We start from the raw sequence: 9,818 nt of genomic DNA, 5'->3' as shown, positions 1-9,818 counted from the left end.
AGTACCTAAAAGGGTGTCACAGGGAGGAGGGATAAAAATTGTTCTCCTTGGCCTCCGATGGTAGGACAAGAAGCAAGGGGCTTAAACTGCAGCAAGGGAGGTTTAGGTTGGACATTAGGAAAAACTTCCTACCTGTCAGGGTGGTTAAACACCGGAATAAATTGCCTAGGGGGGGTGTGGAATCTCCATCTCTTAAGTCAAGTATCAGAGGGGTAGCCGTGTTAGTCTGGATCTGCAAAAGCGACAAGGAGTCCTGGACCTTGTACTGCAATACATCTGTTAGTCTATAATGGTATGTCAACACTAGCCACCCTAGTTCGGGCTAGGGTGGCTAATGTAGTCATTCAAACTTGCAAATGAAGCCCGGGATTTAAATATCCCGGGCTTCATTTGCATGTTCCCGGGCGCCGCCATTTTTAAATGCCCAGTAGTTCGAACTGCCTGCCTGCGGCTATACACGGCACGGGCTAGGTAGTTCAAACTAAAGCTCCTAATTCGAACGACCGTTACCCCTCCTGCAATGAGGAGTAACGGTAGTTCGAATTCGGAGCTTTAGTTTGAACTACCTAGCCCATGCCGCATGTAGCCACGGGCAGGTAGTTCGAACTACTGGGCATTTAAAAATGGCGGCGCCCGGGAACATGCAAATGAAGCCCGGGATATTTAAATACCACAGGACTCCTTGTTGCTTTTCCATCACTGGAGATATTTAAGAGCAGGTTGGACAGACACCTGTCAGGGATGGTCTAGACCAGTGGTCCCCAACGCGGTGCCTGCGGGCGCCATGGCGCCTGCTGGGGCATTTATGTGCGCCCGCCGAAACTTCTGGGCTGGCCCCATGTGACGGACCGGGCCGTGTCTGGGCACAGCTGAGGGCGTCCGCTCAGGGCGAATTGCTCAAATCCGGGGTTCCTTACAGCCCCCAGACTGGTGACCTCTCCGAACAGGCCACAAACCAGTCCCACAGAGCGCTTCAGCTGCCTGCCTGAAGCCTCACGAGCAAAACCCCTCCGACACCCCAGCAATATCCGTGCCTCAGATGGCCCCGGGCCTCATACACAGGTGGGGGGGTCCTAGCACCCAATCCCACCTACCCCGAACAAGTTCTGTCCGGTTCCAAGAAACCAGCGACAGATCCCTGGTCAATTTACCCTCTGGACCTTACCCACAAATCACGCTGGGCCAATCCTTTAGAATCTATATCTAAAGGTTTATTATCACAAGAAAGAAAAGCCTGAGAGTAAGGTTATTAAAGTACAGTACGTTACATGCACCGAATCTCCCAGTCCTCGATGCAGGCTCTAGCAGAGATGTTACAGCTGCTGGTTTAAGAGTTCTTATTGCACATCCTACGATCAGGATGGGTTCACAGGTCTTCCGGGCTCTTCGATCCCTGCAGTGCTGCCTCTGGGATGAAGTGCTGAGCTGAGAACAAAATGGCATCGACCACATGGCCTCTTTATACCCCCTTCCTGGCCTCTTCTGGTCTCAGCCGGTCACCTGGTCCTCAGCCTCTCTCTCTGGCAGCTCTTAGGTCTCCACCCTCATTCTTTAGGCGTGTCCGTGGCCCATTGAGAGCCATTGTCCCATAGGGCCTCGCTAATTAGCATGTCCATAGGCCAGGCTCTGCCCAATGCTTAACCACATGCAGAGAAATATTCAGCTTCCACACAGATTACAGATTCCTACCTATACACACAGACATTATACACTCACATAAATAGCGTACACAGGATCAGCAAACAGTAAGCTCCCATTCAACACCCCACATGGTCCCCTTTTATATCATTTTTGGGGCCAGCACCCCCACCTATGGGTGCAGCCATGATCTGGCTGCTTCCCTCAAATTCCAGTAACGTGACAGCCCGCTCCTGGCGCACGGCACATGCTCGGTGCCAGCCCTGGGCTCAGGGCACATGGGCGTCCCCCACCCCCTGGCGCATGGCGCATGCGTGGTCCCACCCCCGGAAGTGCGGCACGTGAGCGGCCCCGCCCCCGGATACCCGGCACATGCGTGGCCCCGCCCCTGAGCTCCTGGCAGCCACAAAAGGTTGGGGACCACTGGTCTAGACAGTACTGGGTCCTGCCATGAGAGCAGGGGACTGGACTCGATGACCTCTCGAGGTCCCTTCCAGTCCTAGTGTTCTGTGATTCTATGATGTGAGGAACTCCATTACTCAGCCAGCAGCTATGGGCCAGTGACGTTCTGTGGTTTGCGATGGGCAGATTAGATACGCACAACGGTCCCTTCTGCCCTTAAGGTCTAAATCAGAGTTTCAAGTGGCTGATGATGGGTTGTGTTAGGCCTGGAAAATTATTTCCAGGTTACAAGGCCCCAAGCCCTCGACTTAACTCTTTCCAGGTGTCCCGTGAGGGTTGGAAGTTTAAGAACGAAACCGAATTTGCCTCTGGGTGGATGGGGGACTCCACAGATGAGCGGCAGCTCCCTGAGCAGCAGGCAAATGGAAGGAGACTGATGTAGGACGAGCTCACAGGTCCGTTCTTGTTGCAGGAGTGGTACCCCCTCAGGACTTGGCTGTGCTCTTCATGGCGTGTATTTCCTTCCGCCCCACGCACCGAGCCAGCTCAGACTTTGAAGGCTTCTGGTGTGGCTCCCGGCAACAGAGAAGTGTCCTCCTGCCGTGTGCAGGCCTCAGCCTTAGTACCCAGCAAGGAGGTCCCATGACTCCGTCTAAAGGTGCTATGGCAACCTGGTGCCCAAAGTCAAATCTGACTCGTCTTTTCTACTCCGCTGATGCTACCGCTATTCTGGTCCCTCCCTGTCTTTGCTGGGGCTCTGAGAGACACCCCATTTTTATCCACATTTCACCTTCTATCTTTCAGGCTTTGAATCCTGCCTAAGAAGGGCCCACAGGCCAGATGCAGTCTGACTGGATTAGCCTCTGGTGGGCCCCTACAGCACCGTATTTACCTGCGCCTCTGATGGTACAGGGGTTCACAGTTTCCGTTGGCTGTGGATGGTAGCTGCAGTCACCCGTACCTGTAACCGCGCAGGTAAATATAGCGGTAGCGAATCATCACTCTGGGGAACTGCGGCCGTTTTATTTCCCACTCTTGCATTAGACTCTTCCCTCCGAATATCGCTCCTCAAAACAGTCTCATCTGCCCTCCACAGCTCTCCTAGGTCTTGCTGACCTGGAAATCCAGGCTTCAGGGCTGTGGAGCAGGTTGGACTAGTGGTTTGAGCAGGTAATGGCCTGCATAAACTCTGGGGGGTTGTCTTCCTGCCTGTTGTTACTCATTTGTTTGTGTTGCAGTGGCACCATGAGGGAGGGTCAGTATTAGACCGTGGCCCCACTGTGCTAGAGGCTGTACAAACCAAGTGCTAAAAGAGAGTTCCTTGTCCTGAGAAGCTTAGGGTGTGTGACCCTGGGCAACTCACAGCACCTCTGTGCCTCAGTTTCCCCAACTTGTACCATGCCGATGAGGTTACCTGTGGCCTGAGGAGGCTTTATATTTTCACTGCTGCAGGCTGACGGCTCCCCTCAGGAAACTCCAACATTTCAAAATTTGTTTCTGTGCCTCGTCAGGATGCAAATACCGATTTTTTTCAAGGAATGGGAAGTTCAGAGAATATTTGTAATAGAAAATGTTTCACCCTTCCCTCATCAAACGATTGGGTTTCCATTTCCTGCACGGAATGGAAACGTTTCTTGTCCGTTTTCTTCGGCATGAAGCTGGGGCCTACAGAGCTGCTGCAAAGTCTCATGGGAGGTGTCATTCGGATGCCTTGACTCTTCGTTCTTCTGTATAGATTGGGCTTCCTGGTCAAACTAATTTCCCACAATGCACCTGGGTCATGGAAAGTCCCACAATGCACTGCTTCCATTGAACCTGAGGGAAGAAACGAAGAAGGGGTGGCTTTCCTTGGAAGGTAAATAGGCAGACCAGGGTGCAAGCAAAAAAACCAACTCAGACCCAGTGCAATATTTAAAAAATCCCAAGTTTTTTAAAGCAAAATTTTCCAATTTTTGGGGGGGGGGGAGAGGGGGAGGGAAAACTCATGTTTGCTCTAGTTTTGTTCTCCTCTGACTAGAACCAAGGTCAAGCTGACGAAAGCTGTGTCTCAGAAATGCAGCCATAATCAATACCAGAAAGATAAGTCGTTGGAGGGAATTCAGTGGAAAGCGCCCAAGATAGAAAAATGGATCGGAGGAAATGACTTCTAAGGATAACATTTAAAAATGAATCATAGAATCTCAGGGCTGGAAGAGCCCTCAGGAGGCAATCGAGTCTAACCCCCTGCCAAAGCAGGACCAACCCCAACTCCATCATCCCAGCAAGGGCTTGGTCAAGGCAAAAATCTCTAGAGATGGTTACTCAACCTCCCGAAGGAACCCATCCCAGGGCTTCCCCACCCTCCTAGGGAAATAATTTTCCTCATATCCAACCTAGGTCTCCCCCACTGAAACGTGAGTCCATTGCTCCTCATTCTCTCAGCTGTCACCCCTGAGACCAGGCTAGATCTATCCTCTGTGGAACCCCCTTCAGGAAGTTGAAGGCTGCCAGTACTCCAGCCTGGTGTATAAATGTAGGCTTGCGATCAAGGAGGCATGGGCTGGAGTGAAGCAAAGGAAGTTTTCAGCTGAATTATCCGGAGCTATTTCTCAGTGGTGAGTCAACCTGCCAGAGTGTTTCGGGAAAATCTTGGTAACCCAGTCACTTAACACAGGACTGAACAAAGAACTCAGGAATGTACAGTAGGCCACAGCCCAACAAGGGCAGCTGTGGGTATGAACGAGACAAAGGGGTTGTCTACTGGGGTTGCCTTTGACAACCAGCATTTGCTAAAGAGATGCTTTTTTACCGTGGGTCGCTGTAGGGACAGAATCCAAGAACACAAGCATTAAAAGCACAGGCCTTTGTCACTTGAACAAAAAAAGTAACTGCATTATAGGAAGGAATGTAAAATCCCCTTTAAAAAGGTAACTGGTATATTTAACCAGTTAACCGGGATCCCGTAGCAGCCAGGCCGGGCCGTTGGTTAACCAGTTACCCTCATAAGTAAGGCTAATGCTTACCAGGTAACTGGTTAGCCGATTAATCCTTTACATCCCTAATTATTTGTGGCACATTATAGTCTAGTTTCTGGTGGGCTGTAACACTTTGGTCTTATATCAGGTGCTGGGTGGCATTAGTTCAGAGTAGATACTGTTGTGGCCCTAGGAAACTGTGATTACCCGGTAGCAGTAGTAGGCTATTATCCTCTCCTGTGGAACTACCACTAGGATGGGTGGGCCTATCAAACAAGCTGAGAGTTGAGTGGAGAAGGGGCTTTGCGTTCCATGGAGGCCTTTGATCTTTTGAAATCTGGTTTCTGCCATGGGATGTACTTACACGCCATCGTGGCTCTGAATGGGTTGATATGGGCCTGCCAATTAACCCATCTGGCAGCACAGGGAGGGTGAGCCCGACGTAAGTCTGGATGAAGCCCATCTGAGGAAGGAGCGGAGGGATGTCCATAAAGACAGGGAGGCTGAAGCAGAAGGGGGCTGCCGGGAGAAACTCGGCAAGCTAGAAACTCTGGGACTAGAGCGTGGGGAGACTAACAGAGTCAAGGAGGGAGCTCAGGAGAAGGACTGGTTTTGGCATCTTCTCCAGCAGCCACTGGGGAGGAGCAAGCTCTGGTGCTGAGGAACCTGAAGAGCTCAATAAGGGAAAGAAAGATGGGGACCAACCAGGGCAGAAATTGGGCTATCGTGGCACTTTGGGGTTGTGGTTTACAAGGGGAGCTGTGTGGCTCCCAGCCTTCAGAGAAGGGTGAACTGGGAGAGGCAGGCTGTCGGACTCTGGGTAAGAAGTCGTCCAGGGAGGCAGTAGAAAGGAGTCTGAGGGAGCAGGCCTTGGCTGTTCGTTATGGGGTCACCTAGACCAGAGCCCGGTGTAGTGGGAGAGGCTGGGTTTCCCTATATCCACTGGGAAGCGGGGAAGCCCTGGAAAGTGGCCTGAGATTCTTGAGTGAATGAGTGTATGAACCATGGGGCCCCGATCGAAGAACAGCACCCCAAACAGGGAGTTTGGCCTTCTGGTTTTGTCTGACTTTGTTCCCTCAAAAGGGGGTGGGTCTAAACATGAGCTGGCCATGAGAAGAGGAAGAGACCGGGGGGGACCTGGCTCCGGAGCAATTCAACCTGGCAACCTACCTTGTGGAAAGTCCAGAGGGGGAACCGTGTTAGTCTATATCTGCCAAAACAGCAAGGGGCCCCGTGGCGCCTTAGAGATTAACAGATTTATTAGCACATCAGCTTTCATGGGTAAAACCCACCACTCCCATTCATCTGATGAGGTGGGTTTTACCCAAGCTTATATCCTTGTAAATCTGTTAGTCTCTAAAGTGCCACAGGGCTCGTCGCTGTTTTGACATCCCAGAAGCCCATTCTCCCACCAGCCAGACAAGTGAGCTAGCAGGAAACGAGGAGGATTTCTGTAGGACGTCTCCCCGGCTCCCACTGGAACTTCAGCAACATTAAACCATCTCCACGAAACATCTGAATGTTGCTGACCTGGCAAATACTGACAAAAAACCGTTTCATCAGAATTTTTCCGACAGGGCTCATACCAACTCTTAATCTTGGTATAGTGTGTTAGAAACTCCAGTTTTGGCCGACATTCAGAAAACTGTAATAACTGCGTTGTGTGTTGACAAATGTTGACTATTTATTGGCAGTCATGTTCTAATGTCTATCGTAATACTCCCTTCCCAACTACTGAATTCCTGTGTGATCCGTGACCTACAAAAGGAGAAAGAGAGAAACAATGCTGCCTGTTACATCGATTAAGGGGCAAGACCTTCAGGGGTTTGCAATCCATGCACAAAATAGCCTGGATCATTTAAGTCTGTTTGGATGCTGGCAACCTGCAGTGAAGAAACCCACAAATGAGCTCTTGATGAGCTCGCTCTTAAAAAACGTAGTCTGCTCCTCTGAGATAAATCAGTTGATGTGACAGAACATTGATGGATGTTCCCAACCCTTTGGAACCAGGATATATGTTGACAGCTGCTATTGGATATTACAGGCTATAGTACCTGAGTGAAGAGGAAGAATCTCTTTGAGAAAGACCTAAATAGAATCTCCCTTCACCCATATTCACACCTCTTATTCATTTGTTTGTATAAATGTTAATGCATACATTCCAGGCCAGAAGGGAACACGGATCTAGCATCTTGCAGAAGCACATTAATATTTAGAATCATAGAAGACTAGACTGGAAGGGACCTCAAAAGGTCATCAAGTCCAGTCCCCTACCCTCACAGCAGGACCAAGCTCCATCTAGATCATTGATGTTGATCCAACCTGCTCTTAAATATCTCCAGTGATGGAGATTCCACAACCTCCCGAGGCAAGTTATTCCAGTGTTTCACCACCAAGACAGTTAAGAAGTTTTTCCGGATGTCCAACCTACATCTCCCTTGCTGCAGTTTAAGTCCATTGCTTTTTGTCCTGTCCTCAGAGGCCAAGGAGAACAATTTTTCTCCCTTCTCCTGTGATACCCTTTTAGGTACTTGAAAGCCACTATCCTGTCCCCTCTTGGTCTTCTCTTTTCCAAACTAAACAAGCCCGATTCCTTCAGTCTTCCCTCTGCAACTGAGGCAAGTTGGATTCATCTCATTCACTAAGGATAACGTTTTCTGAAGTGTCTTGATGTTGAAGCCTGAGTCCACTGGTTTCTGGGGAGATGCAGGCACCTCAGTGCTGGCGCGCCACCCCTGATGCTATTCATTTATCCTCACCAATCACCCTGGGAGGTAGGACAAGAGTTTCATTCCCATGCACAGAGACATTTGGCCATCGCTGGCCCCACGTCACACCGGGAATCCATAGCACAACCGGGAACAGAATTCATGTCCTTTGGATCCCACTTTCATCCCCTTTTTTTCCAGAAAGAGAATTCCTCCTTCTGCATAGGCCAGGAATCGAGCCCAACTCTCCTGTCTGGACAGTACAAATCCTATCCCTGAACCCACCAGACTGCTCCAAAGGCCATTTTTGTTAAACTCTTCCTGGGCTTGTGAGCCAGTGGGGTTCATTTCTTCTCTTGTTGCAATCCTTTACCTACCTATTTGGCATTCCCTACTCCTTGCCGACAAATATGTGTGTAGCACCTAGAATTCAGTGAGGGTACGTCTAGTCTACAGTCTTTTGTCGACAGAAGTTTTGTCAACAGATATTGTCGACAAAGCTTCTGTCGACAAAGAGCGTCTAGACAACATCCAGTTCTGTCAACAAAGCAAGTTGCTTTGTCGTCATGACAGAGTAGATGCAATAACCCCTTCTGTCGACAGAACTCTGTCGACAAAAGGTGTTATTCCTCGTAGAATGAGGTTTTCAGCCGTCGACAAAACTGCTGAGTTCTGTCGACGTTATGTCGACAGAACTCAGCGGCAGTGTAGCCGCAGGTATAGTTTTGTCAACAAAAGTAGACTTTTGTCAACAAAACCCTGTAGTCTAGACACACCCCAAGTGAACACCACTTGTTTCTCATTGTGTTTTGTGTTGGCAGAGCACGTGCTGGCATCCCTCCCCCAGCGGATGGGCATGTGCCTACCGTACCCACCGCTGTTAAGCATTCACTTGGCTTTAGCATCCGAGGAGCTGTTTGGCCAGAACACTAGCGTCATTGACAAATAGGTCCTTTCATCGCATCACCCTATGCCCAGTGTGGTGCTCGTGCACCCTTCCTTTTAAGGAACCCCAACATCATACACACCCCAGTGACAATCAGGATGGCAGAGTTATTCACCGGCAGAGAGATCTCTTTCCAGGAACTGTGGGAAGCAAGTCACGCTGCTTGCTTGAGACAGTGGGTGACCTGGCTTTCTTCCCCCGAGCCATTTGATGGTGTGTTACTCAACCATCCAGGCAGGCCAATTTCCTGCGAACTCCCAGGGCAAGTCAGGAAGCTCGGTGGAGAACGTGAGCAAAATGACACTTTTCACATGGTCTCCAGCTGGGGCCCATAAATCTCTCCGAGCGAGAGGAATTTCATCTAAAGCTTGGCCCTGGGCCCACCCGACCCCAAACTTGCTGGATGTGGGTCAGATTTCTGGTTCACATCACAACTGGTTCTCAACCCTACTCTGTAGGCCAGTCAGGCCTGTTAGCTTCTGGCCTACACTGGAGCCGTCCCACAGAGAGGAGCTCCTAGAGGAGCTGAGGGCATGGGGTTGCTACCCTGCTTTCTTTTCTCGCCCCATCCTGCCCCTCCTTTGGGCTGGCTAGCTCCCCAGGGAGTGCTAGCAGGAGCGGTGATCTCAGCACCACCACAACACCCTCAGCAGGGCTCTGGACAACCTGACCCGACAGCGGTAGCCTGCCTCCAAACGCTTGTCCACTGCCACTCGCGGTGTAATCAGTGACCCAGTCATGAAAACCACAAGGACCTAGAAGCCTGTCTTAGGCCATGCTGCGTTCTCACAAGGGGTAGATACAGCCGTTCCTGAGCGGTTCCTCTAAACAGAGGAGAGAGTCTCATTTTGGTGGAGAAGGTGACGTGTCCCCCCACAGAACTGGGTACAACATCCCTTGAGAAGACACTGCAGTCAACTGGACTGCGTGTGTGTCTCTTTCTGCCCTCTCGTGGGAGGGACCAGAATCAGGCGTGTGTGGCAAAAGCCCTACTAGCCGTTGGCGGTTCTTGTTGAACTCGGATGGCGGGGATGCCACTTTTGAATCATAGAATCATACAATCATAGGACTGGAAGGGACCTCGAGAGGTCATCGAGTCCAGCCCCCTGCCCTCAAGGCAGGACCAAGCTCCATCTACACCATCCCTGACAGATGTCTATCTAACCTGTT

This window comes from Pelodiscus sinensis, chromosome 5 (assembly GCF_049634645.1).
Source record: "Pelodiscus sinensis isolate JC-2024 chromosome 5, ASM4963464v1, whole genome shotgun sequence".
Classification (NCBI taxonomy): Eukaryota; Metazoa; Chordata; order Testudines; family Trionychidae; genus Pelodiscus; species Pelodiscus sinensis.
This window is presented reverse-complemented; position numbering follows the sequence as displayed.